The sequence below is a fragment of the Abramis brama genome (genome assembly GCF_963993115.1).
Source record: "Abramis brama genome assembly, chromosome: 1".
NCBI lineage: Eukaryota > Metazoa > Chordata > Actinopteri > Cypriniformes > Leuciscidae > Abramis > Abramis brama.
In genome coordinates, this window is record NC_139963.1 from 56,677,746 (window position 1) to 56,691,979 (window position 14,234).

The window sequence follows — 14,234 nt, forward strand, 5'->3', positions numbered from 1 at the left end:
TACTGGACCTTCTTCATCTTACCAAAGACGCAACTTCCCAGTGGCGCAATGATATGAGTGACAGGTATCTGACCCAGAGATAATGGGTTCAAGCCCCGCGTGGGATGATTTAAAAACAATTGTGTGTAATGTTGTGTCATGCCGATTCCTTTATTATTCTACGTTGTATTAATCTTTCTTCCTTTTGGATTAATATATATATCTTCTTCATTATATGTTTATTCTCATCTGAACTTCTGTTCATTATGAGTTCATTTTCACCTATACTTCTAAACCAGCTCTTTTTTCTTCAATTTCTGCTGTTTTTACTATTACTGCTCTTGATGCTGCTTCAGGGGCTTGGCCCCGTATCGCTGCTTGCAGCTATATTTCCACTTGTTCCTTAACATGTAACCAAGAATACTAACACACACAGACACAGTTTCTTCAAGATTGGATTTGGTGAGGAGGAGAGTCTTCTCAAAACATTAATATAACATGTCATTTATCTCAAGGTGAGGATACTTTAAATCTAACTGTAAAGTAAAGACTTTAACTAAGAAATGGTCTCTCAACTATAGGTTTCAATGACTCCTGAGACCATTGCTATCAGGGTAGCCTAGAAAAGCAGATGGATGTAGTGACACCTGTTAAAGAAGTCCATATTTCATCTCTGGAAGCCAGGCTAAATGAGCAAGCACTGTTACTGCATTCCGGGCATGGGCCAGACCCTTACGTTACACCTCAGATATCAAATACAGACTTATATTTAAATGATACATGAAATAACATTTTCGATAATCACACTGATAATTTATATAACAAAGTAAAATCTCATAAGCCTAGAGAAGTCATTCAACTCATTTGATATATAGAAGGAAAACTATTGATTAATACCTTGATTATAATCACTCATTAGATATACATTGAAGCAGCAGTGTGTTCCAGAATCCACTTCTTCAGGACTTCATAACAAAAACGTAACTTGAATAATTACAATAAGGGCGTTGCTTATTTATAACATTGAAAATATTATTAACCTAAAATATCTGCTATTTTTAATCAATGAAAGAATTGTGTTGTACAAGGAACAGCAGTTTTAATACATACTTTTACCTAATACATTTATCAAAGTTAATTGAGTCAAGCGATCACTGGGAACATACTATAACCTTTGGAACATGAAAAAAGGAGAAATTACAGTAACTTTTTAATAATAATATGTTTGTACTATACTTACAGTAAGGTATTGGCAGTATTTAACAAGTAGTAAGTCAGTCTGATCACTAAGAAAGCACTACAACCTTTGGAATATCTAAAAAACACTATAGGTGAATTACTGTAATTTATTTTTAATTAATATTTGTATACTGAACGTACAGTAAGGGAGGTATTGTCAAAATTCCACCTGGAGTAATTCAGTGTGGTCACTAGGAAAGCACTACAGCCTTTGGAACAGGAAAAAATACTTTAGGTGAATTACAGTAAATTTTTTATAAACATATTTGATTATTGTACGTACAGTAAAGGAGGTATTGTCAAAATTTCACCTGTAGAAAGTCAGTCTGGTCATTAGGAAAGCACTACAGCCTTTGGAACAGGAAAAAATACTTTAGGTGAATTACTGTAATTTTTTCTTAAACGTATTTGTTTATTGTACGTACAGTAAAGGAGATATTGTCAAAATTCCACCTGGAGTAAGTCAGTCTGGTCACTAGGAAAGCACTACAGCCTTTGGAACAGGAAAAAATACTTTAGGTGAATTACAGTAAATTTTTTATAAACATATTTGATTATTGTACATACAGTAAAGGAGATATTGTCAAAATTCCACCTGTAGTAAGTCAGTGTGGTCACTAGGAAAGCACTACAGCCTTTGGAACAGGAAAAAATACTTTAGGGGAATTACTGTAATTTTTTCTTAAATGTATTTGTTTATTGTACGTACAGTAAAAGAGGTATTGTCAAAATTCCACCTGTAGTATGTCAGTCTGATCACTAGGAAAGCACTACAGCCTTTGGAACATGAAAAAATACTTTAGGGGAATTACTGTAATTTTTTCTTTAACTTATTTGTTTATTGTACGTACAGTAAAGGAGATATTGTCAAAATTCCACCTGTAGTAAGTCAGTGTGGTCACTAGGAAAGCACTACAGCCTTTGGAACATGAAAAAATACTTTAGGGGAATTACTGTAATTTGTTCTTGAACTTATTTGTTTATTGTACGTACAGTAAAGGAGGTATTGTCAAAATTCCACCTGTAGTAAGTCAGTGTGGTCACTAGGAAAGCACTACAGCCTTTGAAACAGGAAAAAATAGTTTAGGGGAATTACAGTATTTTTTTCTTGGACTTATTTGTTTATTGTACGTACAGTAAGGGAGTTATTGTCCAAATTTCACCTGTAGTAAGTCAGTGTGGTCACTAGGAAAGCACTACAGCCTTTGGAACAGGAAAAAATACTTTAGGGGAATTACTGTAATTTTTTCTTAAACTTATTTGTTTATTGTACGTACAGTAAAGGAGGTATTGTCAAAATACCACCTGTAGTAAGTCAGTGTGGTCACTAGGAAAGCACTAAAGCCTTTGGAACAGGAAAAAATACTTTAGGTGAATTACTGTAATTTTTTCTTAAACTTATTTGTTTATTGTACGTACAGTAAAGGAGGTATTGTCAAAATTCCACTTGGAGTAAGTCAGTCTGCACTGTTAAAAATGTTCGTAATTTTAACAGTAAAAAACTGTAAAAAATCAACGAAAAAAAAATGTTAATTCCTTAACGGTATGTACCCTAACTATATACAGTGAAAAACTGTAATAGCTCTCACGGGACATTTCATGTAATTTTACATTAATATACTGTTAAATGTACGGATTTTGGAAGTACACTGTAAAAAAAAAAACTTACCGTTGCATTTACCGTACCTTACCGTAAAAAATACGGTAGCAAATGTTTACTAATTTTACAAAGTTTAAAGTTTTACATCATCGAACTAAAAATTACAGTGAAAAACTGCCAGCTGGTTGACAGTACTTTACCGTAAAAATACGGTATAAATATTTATGTTTTACGGCATTGAACTAAAGTTTACGGTAAAAAACTGGCAGCTGGTTGAAAGCGATTTACCGTAAAAAATACGGTAGTAATATTTTAGGTTTTACGGCAGTGATCTAAATATTACGGAAAAAAACTGGCAGCTGTGGTTGCCAGTACTTTACCGTAAAAAATACGGTAAAATTTTTTTGCTTTTACGGCACTGAACTAAAGTTTACGGTAAAAAACTAGCAGCTTGCAAGTGCTTTACCGTAAAAAATACGGTAGTAATATTTTAGGTTTTATGGCATTGAACATTGAACTGAACTTTTATATAAAAAATAAAAAATAAAAACCTGCCAGCTGTGGTTTCCTGTAATCTAATTATTGAGAATTACCAGAGGTTTAGACGTTGATGTTTTATTGAAAATAATAAAGTTTGAAGTTACCATTATGGAGATGAGTGTTTGCTTTAGTTGGGCTCTCTGACTTTTTAGCTTTAGATTTACTCTGACTGCCTTAACTGTGTGGTTATATAACACAAACGTTATGGCATGAAAATCAGAGAGAAAATGTGATCAGGTGATGTATCTCATTACTCATCATATTGTGGCCAGATTCACTGATCTCATAAAGAGTCTTATCTCTCACTTTGAGCAAGTGATAATATTAATTATAATATTAAAAATAAATATTTAATATTATTGAGTATAATAAGTAAGCAACAGATAATCTGAAGAACTTTAAAAAATACATGGTGTAGAAAAAAGGTTTTGAACTACTGCTTGATTTAAACCAGCACAGACATCAAGATTCAGCGTATGAATCTCAACAACGGTGACAATCACCTAGGGCTGGGCGATTTAAATCGCGATATTGTCATGCGCATCTCGTCAGTAAAGCCGGTTCCTTGATTAGAAGTAAATCGCCTAGTAAATCGCCTGGCTCAGCTTGTCAGTTAACTACGGCTCTTTGTACACAGCAAAAACTCAGTGTATGAGTCCACACTCAAGAGTGTTTAAGTTAATGAGATAATTAAGTGATTAATTTAGTGATGATTGAACATTATTGAAGACACCTGATGTTAACAAGCAGAATCACTGAAGGAGAAAATCACAAATTGTAAGTTACCGTTATGACGATCAATGGTTGCTTTAGTTGGACTCTTGACCCATATTATTAACTTTAGATTTTGTTTGTCTGTTGTTTCTGAATTAAAATCACCAGTTGAACAAAGAAAAAAAGTGATCTGATGGTGTTGGTTATGTTATGACAATCATCATTTGAACTTGATCACTGAACTCATTAAAATCCTTCTTTCTGACTTCGATTTATGTCGTTGGTTAGTGAATCTGCATAAATGCCCAGAATTTTTTATATAATATATAGGATTTCTTAAAAGTTGTTTAAAAAAAAAAATCATTCTTTTAGGCACACACAGATGTCAAGATTCAGTCTATGCATCTCAACAATGGTGAGGAGCAGAATATTCAATTAGGAAAAGTAAATTACATAGACAATTCAGATCATAATTTATTCATACAGCAATGCATGATGGGAGCCATTAATGAGTTGATTGGTGGCAGCCACTGCAACATGCTTTATTATTGTCACCATTGTTGAGATTCACAGGCTGATTATTTATGTCTGTGTTTTAAATGAATTTATCCGAATGTCTTTTGATCAGAACAATGTTTATTAAATATTTAGAATTATAAGTACTGATAATCATAGGCTGAAAAATCACTAAACTGCTGCTAACAAGTTAAACCAAACTATCTCAATAAGTTTCCTTTTTCAGATCACAGCATGATTATGTCAAAACATAACCAACACTATAAGATAACATTTTACTTTGTTCATTTAACTGTTATAAAACAATAACAGCAAACAAACAACTGTAATTAAAGTAAACATATAATGGTCTAGAGCCCAACTAAAGCAAACACCCATCACCTTAATGGTAACTTACAATTTGTGATTTTCTTCTTCAGTGATTCTGCTTGTTAACATCAGGTGTCTTCAATAATGCTCAATCATCACTAAATTAATCACTTAATTATCTCCTCAGCCCTAAATGCCGCTCCATCTGAAAGCAGGTGATGGTGATTTACTACTAATCAAGGAACCGGCTTTACTGAAAAGATGCGCATAACAATATCGCGATTTAAATCGCCCAGCCCTACAATCAACACAATAATCAGATAAAACTCTGAACATCACAAAACAAGCTACTAAAAAGCTGCAACAAAACAACATCAAAAATAAAAGCAGATATAATGATAAAAGAAAATACTAAGGCAATTCAGCATAATGTATTCCTGCTGCAATGCATGCTGGGAGATACTGATGTGTTTTGATTGGAGGCTCCATCAAGTGCACTGCACTTTTATCATCACCATTGTTGAGATTCATACGTTGATTCTTGATGTCTGTGTGTGTCTAAAAGACGCAGCTGTTCAAACCGTTATTGTACACAATGTTTTAAAAATTCTTCTGATTATCACAGCAATGATAGATCACATGCTATAGAATCATAGGGCTACTGAAATCAATTATGTACAAATTAATAACACATATAAATAAAGATAAGAGTTCAGTGAATCAAACATGGTGATTGCCATCACTCATACACAACCGCCATCACATGATTCTTTTTCTCTCTGATTTCCTGGCCATAATCAACATGTCTTATAAACACAGAGTTACAGCATAGACAGTAAAAGAAATGGACACAGCGACCCCATTGGAACTCAATTGAGACAAGTGAAGCCCATTTTCAGCGATTTCTTAGCACTTCCTTTCCTGACGCGCAGACTCAAACCGAGCAAAGCGTTACACGGACCACGTGAGCAACCCGTCTGTCTTCTAGTAGCTGTGCCAAGAGAAATCTGAATCATTCCCTTCCGAATCTTGCAGAGACGGAGAGTGTGAGTAGGAGCTGTCCATAAGCTTGGAGCAGGAGAAACTTTTGCTAGGTATTCTGATTAATTATATTGTCATTTTGCCTCCACGTCCCCCCGATTGCCCGCGAGCTTCTCCTCCCGTCTATACGGTAATCTCTCTACTGTGCGACAGAGAGTCGCGTGGTTATGACGCAATCGTTAGCCTACTTTTACAAAAACTGCTTCTACGGGTCCATAACATAAGCTACAAGGTAATGGAGCATTTTATACATTGTCGTGTATCTTTAGAAATAAATAATGGACAAATGGAGTCTTTAAACGCCTCAGATGTAAAGTTATTCGCTGTCAAAGTGACGCCAAAATGAATGGGAGTCAATGGGATGCTAACGCAAGTGAAGTTCTGCTACAAGATGTCGGCACCCGGCCGACTTCAACTTCCGGTCGACTTCCTTCCCGCCTGAGTTACAGCAGGCAGAAAAAAACTAATGTCAGAAAGTCAAGGGTCAAGAGCCCAACTAAAGCAGTCACTGATCTCCATCATGGTGACTTCAAATGAAACAATAAATCATCAACATCTAAACCTCTGTTAATTCTCAAACAGAACTGTAGACGTCTGACAGAAATAAAGTCAGTCTGGTTAGTAATAAGTGAAGCTGGTAATGCTGTTTGTGGAGTTGTTTAATCCTCCTTTGCTGAGATCTTCACAGATTTAATGTTTTTTATCTTCAGATGATTTCATCTGAGGCTGTGGCTGAAGTCAGTTGTAGTTCTTGTGTTTCTGCTCATCTCTTTTTTCTGTTCCTGTTGTTTCTCTAAATGGACATTCCCAGAATTCCCTGTGTGACACTTCACATTTGATGCTATTTCATTTAAATAATTATGTTTCTTCTTGGTTTTTGTTATCAGTTTTATACATTTGGGGTTTATATTACATCATATATTGTTTAATGAATGTTTATGGGATTATTTGGAGTCATGTGTATGTGTCACCATGATGGTGTTTTGTGTTTGTGTGTATGACACTGTGCACCTTCTCAATATTAACATGTGCCTCGGTTTGTGGAAAACTAATGGTATACTTAAATCATTGTGTGCTATTCTTTTTTACCACTTGTGTTATTATGATGGTTATAAGTATATTACAAAGACATAAAGCAGACTTTAATACTTCAGTGAAATTTAATGATAACTTTTATTGGTTTATGTAATATAATGGTTGCCCGTGAAAACTAAAAGGTTCTTACTGTATTTTTTATGGTAAAGTACTGGGAACCACAGCTGATTTTTTTTTTTTTACCACACATTTAAATCCTGCTGAATGATTTATTTATTTAGTTTTTTCAAAGTAAGGTTGCTACCATATTCTTTACGGTAAAATACTGCCAACCAAGCTGACGTTTTTTACTGTAAATTTCACAGTTTTTTTTACATTGTGTTGTTTTGCCCGTAAATTTAAATCCCGTAAAAACATAAATGGTTGCCACCATATTTTTTACGGTAAAATACTGGCAACCACAGCTGTAAATTTCACAGTTTTTTTTAACAGTGTGGTCACTAGGAAAGCACTACAGCCTTTTGAACATGAAAAAATACTTTAGGGGAATTACTGTCATTTTTTCTTGAACATTTGTTTATTGTACGTACAGTAAAGGAGGTATTGTCAAAATTCCACCTGTAGTAAGTCAATCTGATCACTAGGGAAGCACTACAGCCTTTGGAACAGGAAAAAATACTTTAGGGGAATAACAGTACATTTTGTATAAACATATTTAATTATTATACATACAGTAAAGGAGATATTGTCAAAATTCCACCTGTAGTATGTCAGTCTGATCACTAGGGAGGCACTACAGCCTTTGGAACATGAAAAAATACTTTAGGGGAATTACTGTAAGTTTTTCTTAAACTTATTTGTTTATTGTACGTACAGTAAAAGAGATATTGTCAAAATTCCACCTGTAGTAAGTCAGTGTGGTCACTAGGAAAGCACTACAGCCTTTGGAACAGGAAAAAATACTTTAGGTGAATTACAGTAATTTTTTCTTAAACTTATTTGTTTATTGTACGTACAGTAAAGGAGATATTGTCAAAATTCCACCTGTAGTAAGTCAGTGTGATCACTAGGGAAGCACTACAGCCTTTGGAACAGGAAAAAATACTTTAGGGGAATAACAGTCATTTTTTCATAAACATATTTGATTATTGTACGTACAGTAAAGGAGGTATTGTCAAAAATTCATGTGTAGTAACTCAGTCTGGTCACTAGGAAAGCACTACAGCCTTTGGAACAGGAAAAAATACTTTAGGTGAATTACAGTAAATTTTTTATAAACATATTTGATTATTGTATGTACAGTAAAGGAGGTATTGTCAAAATTTCACCTGTAAAAAGTCAGTCTGGTCATTAGGAAAGCACTACAGCCTTTGGAACATGAACAAATACTTTAGGTGAATTACAGTAATTTTTTCATAAACTTATTTGATAATTGTACGTACAGTAAGGCAGTTATATTTAAAATTTCACCTGTAGTAAGTCAGTCTGGTCTGTAGGAAAGTACTACAAACTTTGGGATATATATAAAAAACACTATAGGTGATTTACAGTTTATTTCATAAACATGTAATAAACATATGTAATAATATGCTCATTACATAAACATATTTGATAATTGTACACTGTTGTCAAAATTTCACCTGTAGTAAGTCGGTGTGGTCACTAGGAAAGCACTACACCCTTTGGAACACGAAAAAATACTTAGGGTGAATTACAGTAATTTTAAAAAAAAAATTGTCAACTGTACATACAGTAAGGGACTTTTTGTCTAAATTTCAGCTGTATTAGGTCAGTGTGTTCTGTAGGAAAACACTACAGCCTTTGGAACACGAAAAAATACTTAGGGTGAATTACAGTAATTTTAAAAAAAAAACATATTTGTCAACTGTATGTACAGTAAGGGACTTTTTGTCAAAATTTCACCTGTAGCAAGTCAGTGTGGTCACTAGGAACATGCTACAACCTTCGGATAGTAAAAAATCCCTTTGGTGAATTAATGTAATTTTATTCTAAAAATATTTATGTACATTATGTAAAGTGAGGCAGGTTTCCTAAATACAATCATTATAATGCATTTTTTATTGTTGCTAAAGTGCAATCAATAGCATTAGAACACATAATGTGAGAGAGATTTGCTGGTACATCTGTACTTTGCAAAAATGTAGTTGTCTGTTTGCACACAATGGAAAAAAATAGACCTTTTTAGACGGTCCCTAATCTTCTTTACCACACACATTGAATGTTCAGTGAACAGTCGCAACTTTGTATGCCATTAAAACAATATTTGCCCGTTTTGATTGATTGTGGAGAGTGTTGTAGTTCACCATCTCTGTCCTAAAGATCATGTAGCTGCTTTTATTTAGCAAAAATGTGCTCTTTTGCGCTTGTTATTGAGACGTGAAAGTGCGAATGTGCGAATATAAAACCAACTTTACCTAAGTGAAAAAACGACAACTGAAACATGTGGGCTGCATCACAAGACGATAGACTGGCGAGCGCTAGCACACAGCAAAACAAACCACGAGGTTAGCCATTTTAAGCTCTCAAAACAGCAGTTCTCGACACATCTCGACTAAATGTATGTGCACTCACCATAAAATACACGTACAAGTTACCATGTGCACTAAAACTAAAGTTACAACACGTATATTTCAGGAATATTTCAAGCTTACATTGGACTGATGTGAACACCCACCTCTCTCGGTCAATTCCAAATACTCCTCGTCTTTTTTTTTTTTTTTTTTTTTTTTTTTTGAAATTTTTTTTTTTTTTATTATTATTTTTTTTAGAATTCAATTAACAAACATACAAACATCACAGTTCGTAAACAAATAGTACACAATAAAAAATAAATATATATATATATATATATACAGATACAAAACAGAGCCATCAAATACAAGTTAATATTAAACAATAATAATAAAATATATATATATAATAATAATAATAATTACATAAAATATATATAAAAAAAAAAAAAAACAGACTTACAAACTTTATTATTTGTAAAAAAAAAAAAAAAAAAAAAAAAAAAAAAAAAGTTTTTTATATTTTCAATTGAAAAGTTTGGAATATATATCAGTTGCTGACATAGCTTTCTTATTTTTTACCAATTTAAGAGACTCAAAATATATTTCAGTTTCAGTTTGGAAGAATTTAAAGCATGGTCTTGATTTAGAAAATTTAGCTTTATGAATATGAAACTTGCCTAATAAAATAAAAATATTTACAATATTACATAAACTTCTATCTCTACAATCAAAATATGTAATAATCTGTTTCCCTTCAATTGTTATTGAATGTTTTGTTTTAAAAGCCAGATAACTTTCAACACTTTTCCAAAAAGTCGTGCAAAATGAACAACTATAAAAAAGATGAGTTAACGATTCTTGTTCTGTCTTGCAGAAACTACAAAGATTATCAACCGGTTTAAATTTTGAAATAAACAAATTTGTGGGATATATATTGTGTAATATTTTCAAATGTAATTCCTTAACTTTATTTGAGATACAAAATCTAAAAGGAACAAGCCACGCCTTATGCCAATTAATTTCAGAAAAATGAGAATTCCAGAAAAATTTCCCACGAGGTGTTATTTTCTTTAAATTTAAAAAACATTTTCTGATATGCCTATTAGTACAATTTCTACTCATAATATCCATACCGTTAATATAAAGAGTAAAATTAAAACCAAGAATTTTGTTTTGTTTTTTATAACCTTTCATTAGTTCTAATATGCCATTAGGTATAGCCTTGAAAACCGAGTTATATTCTTTGAACGTTATTGGGAATGCTTTCTCTTTGAGAAAAGATTCATAATTAAGTAATTGATTATTATCATCAAAAAGGTCTTTTAAAAAGATAATATTTCTATCTATCCATTTCTGCAAATAGAGTGACTTGTTCCCCTTAGTGATGCATTCATTATTCCAAATGATGGACTTGTGTGGAGAAAAGTTGTGCGAATGACAAAGTTTCCAGGCCAGAAGAGCTTGCTGGTAAAATTGGGACAGCTTCAGCGGCAATCTTGTAATATTGTAGTTACATTTCAATAAAAATTTTAGGCCTCCTACACTATTATAAATGTTGTTGGGGATAAAGTACCATATGGACTCAGGTGCTTTCAAACATTCCTTCAACCATTTCACCTTAAAGGTATAATTTAAGTCACAAAAGTCCAAAAGTTCAAATCCACCTTCATCCTTAGAACCAGAGAGCACTGCTTTTTTAACATGATGGTGTCTGTTTTTCCACACAAAATTTGTAAATATACTATTTATATCTTTACATATTGAATCATTAACATCAAGAGAGAGAGCAGGATAAATAAATCTTGAAATCCCTTCTGCTTTAGTCAAAAGAATCCTTCCTAAAATAGAAATATCTCTTTGAAGCCATAAATTTAGAATTGTTTTAGTTTTCTTCAATTTTGGTAAAAAATTTAGTTGTTGACGTTCCTTGTGATCCTTGCAGATATGAATACCTAAATATTTTACACATTTCTTAACAGGTAAATTAAAAAAAATTACCTCATCAGTCTGATACAGGCATAAGATTTCACATTTAGATTTATTAAGCGTTAAACCCGAAGCAGCAGAGAATTGGTCAATTATGGTTATAGCATTATCAATCTGATGTTTGTCACTCAAAAAGAGAGCTGTATCATCCGCTAATTGAGTTACTCTGATTTCTTTACCAAAAATAGACAATCCCTTAATAATAGGACAATGTTTAATATGTAATGACAGTAATTCAACCACCAGCAGGAACAAAAACGGTGAAATAGGGCAACCCTGGCGAACTGATCTCAGTACAGGAAATCTTTTTGTGGTATTTGGATATAATATCACAGAACTATCAATATTTTTATAAAGCATTTCCACTATAGATATAAAATTTGGTCCGAAATCAAAAATCTGAAGTGCTTTAAATAAAAAATAATGTTCTACCGTATCAAATGCTTTATAAAAGTCTAGAAATATTATCAGTGCCTCAGTATTAATGTTATCAGAATAATCCAGCAGGTTGAGAACAAGTCTTATGTTAGAGCTAATGTGACGGTTAGACATAAATCCTGTTTGTGTTTCACTTATTATCTCATGAAGACCCCTTTTTAACCGTTTAGCAAAAATTAACGATAAAATTTTGTAGTCAATATTTAAGAGTGTAATAGGTCTCCAATTTTCTATAATTAAATGATCTTTATCAGGCTTAGGGAGAAGACATATTAAACCTTGCTTCATACTCGAAGACATTTCCTTTTTCAAGATACATTCTTTAAATAAATCAAATATAGGATTTTCAATAATTTCCCAAAAATGCAAATAAAATTCAACTGAAAGCCCATCATTACCCGGCGATTTACCTTTTTTCATTGAACTAACAGCCTCTGAGATTTCCACTTTAGTAATGGGACGTTCGCAATCCAACTTAAACTGTTCAGATATAGTTGGTGTAAATGCATTAACTAATTCAATAAATTTATCACAATCATCAAATTGAATATTAGACTTATATATATTGCTATAAAATGTACCAACATATTTAGAAATGTCTACAGAATTAGAAGTGATGTTATTATCAATTTTAAGAGTAGTTAAATTATTTCTCTTGCGATTTCGTTTCTCTAAAGCAAAGAAATAACTCGAATTTTTTTCTCCATGCTCCAGCCATTTTGCTCGCGACCTTACAAATGCCCCTTTAGCCATTTCACTATACATATTATCAATTTCCTCTTTTAATTTTTTCATTATAGTTTCTTCTTCCTCTGAAAGATTATTCTTAGTCATTAAAATATTTAGATTATTCATAATACTTATTTCTTTTGCTATATTATTTTTTTTAATTACTTTACTTCGTTTAATTGCGGTTTCTCTAATTTTAAACTTGAAAAATTCCCATTTTTGTATGTGATTCTCTCCATTATTATCAAATATGCTTTTTGCTATTTTTTTTACTAAATCACAAAACTCCTTATCTTTTAATAAATTATTATTTAGTTTCCAATAACCACGTATATTACCATTCTGTTGTTTTGTTCCTGCTAAATGGATTGAAATTACTTTATGATCGGAAAATGGAGCATAGCTATGCGATGATTCTGCTACAAATTGCAGACAAGAGGGAGATATAAGCCATAGATCAATTCTAGACTGAGAGGATCTACTAACATTGCTCCAGGTAAATTCGTTAATATCAGGGTTTAGAAAACGCCAAACATCTATAACTGCCAGTTGTTCACATATGTATGCAGTACTTTTGAATCTCGAATGTGGAGTTAATCTTATAGGTACTCTATCTACAAGATCATCCGGAGCATCATTATAGTCACCTCCAATAATCAAATGTGCCTCCTTATATTTGTTTTTAAGGGCTTCGAGTTTCAAACAAAGTTGTAAAAACATTATTTTTGCTTGAGCTGTATTGTTATAGTTATATAAATTACAAACTATAAAGAAGGAATTGTCTAATTTGAAAACCAAGATTATCCATCTACCCTCATTTGAGGACGCTGATTCAATGATATCTCCTTTAAATTTATTAAGTAGAATGGCGACACCTGCTGATTGTTGAGAAGCATGACAAAAATAACATATATCACCCCACTGTGCTCTCCAAAACTTCACATCATCGTCCACCGAATGAGTCTCTTGTAAAAAAATTAAATCAGCATTCTTCCGTCTACTAAATAAAAAAATGGATTTCCTCTTGGTGCTATCGCGAATACCTCTGACATTCAAAGATATTATTTTTAAGGAACCAAAACAAAAGTCTGTCATAATACAAACAAAGAAAAATAAAGAACTGGATGTTTGAAAAGTTATAAGAACTAGTTAAAGAAAAACGAAAAGAAAAAACGAACCTGAGATAAAAGTATAAAGATTAACGTTAGCTTACCTCAAGTAGAAAACTCTAAACACGAGTACCTTAATAAACTCCTAAATATTTTAACGATTGGAGTAAACATATTGCTCTTTTAACTGCCTACAAGAAGAGCAAATTAACCTATGATCGTATGACACCATTTACTTAAATTGAACCTCACATTAAGGGAAGTTTAACAAGTTATGCGGTGTGTCTCACACCGTTAATGACGACATCAGGACCCTGCCATTTCGTTTTCTTTCCGTCAGCACGCGCTTGCTTCACAAGAGGCCACAGTTTATTTCTGCATTGTCTCTCCAGTTGGGTTAAATCTTCCGTCATCCGAAGGTTCTTTTTCTTCATGACATCAGAGTTGAAAGAAGCTCTCCAAAGT

The 14,234-nt window shown here is 32.7% G+C and overlaps 1 protein-coding gene across 3 annotated transcripts in view; it reads right to left on the reverse strand.

Moving 5' to 3' along the window:
• LOC311075259 (uncharacterized protein) overlaps nt 1-9,699 on the reverse strand; it is a 44,404-nt gene extending 34,705 nt beyond the window's left edge. For all 3 annotated transcript variants that reach the window (XM_084102525.1, XM_084102526.1, XM_084102523.1), the window contains exon 1: nt 9,669-9,699. The gene's annotated coding sequence lies outside the window, so the exon portion shown is untranslated. The remainder of the gene's footprint in view (nt 1-9,668) is intronic.
• Between the last annotated feature and the right edge of the window lie 4,535 nt (nt 9,700-14,234).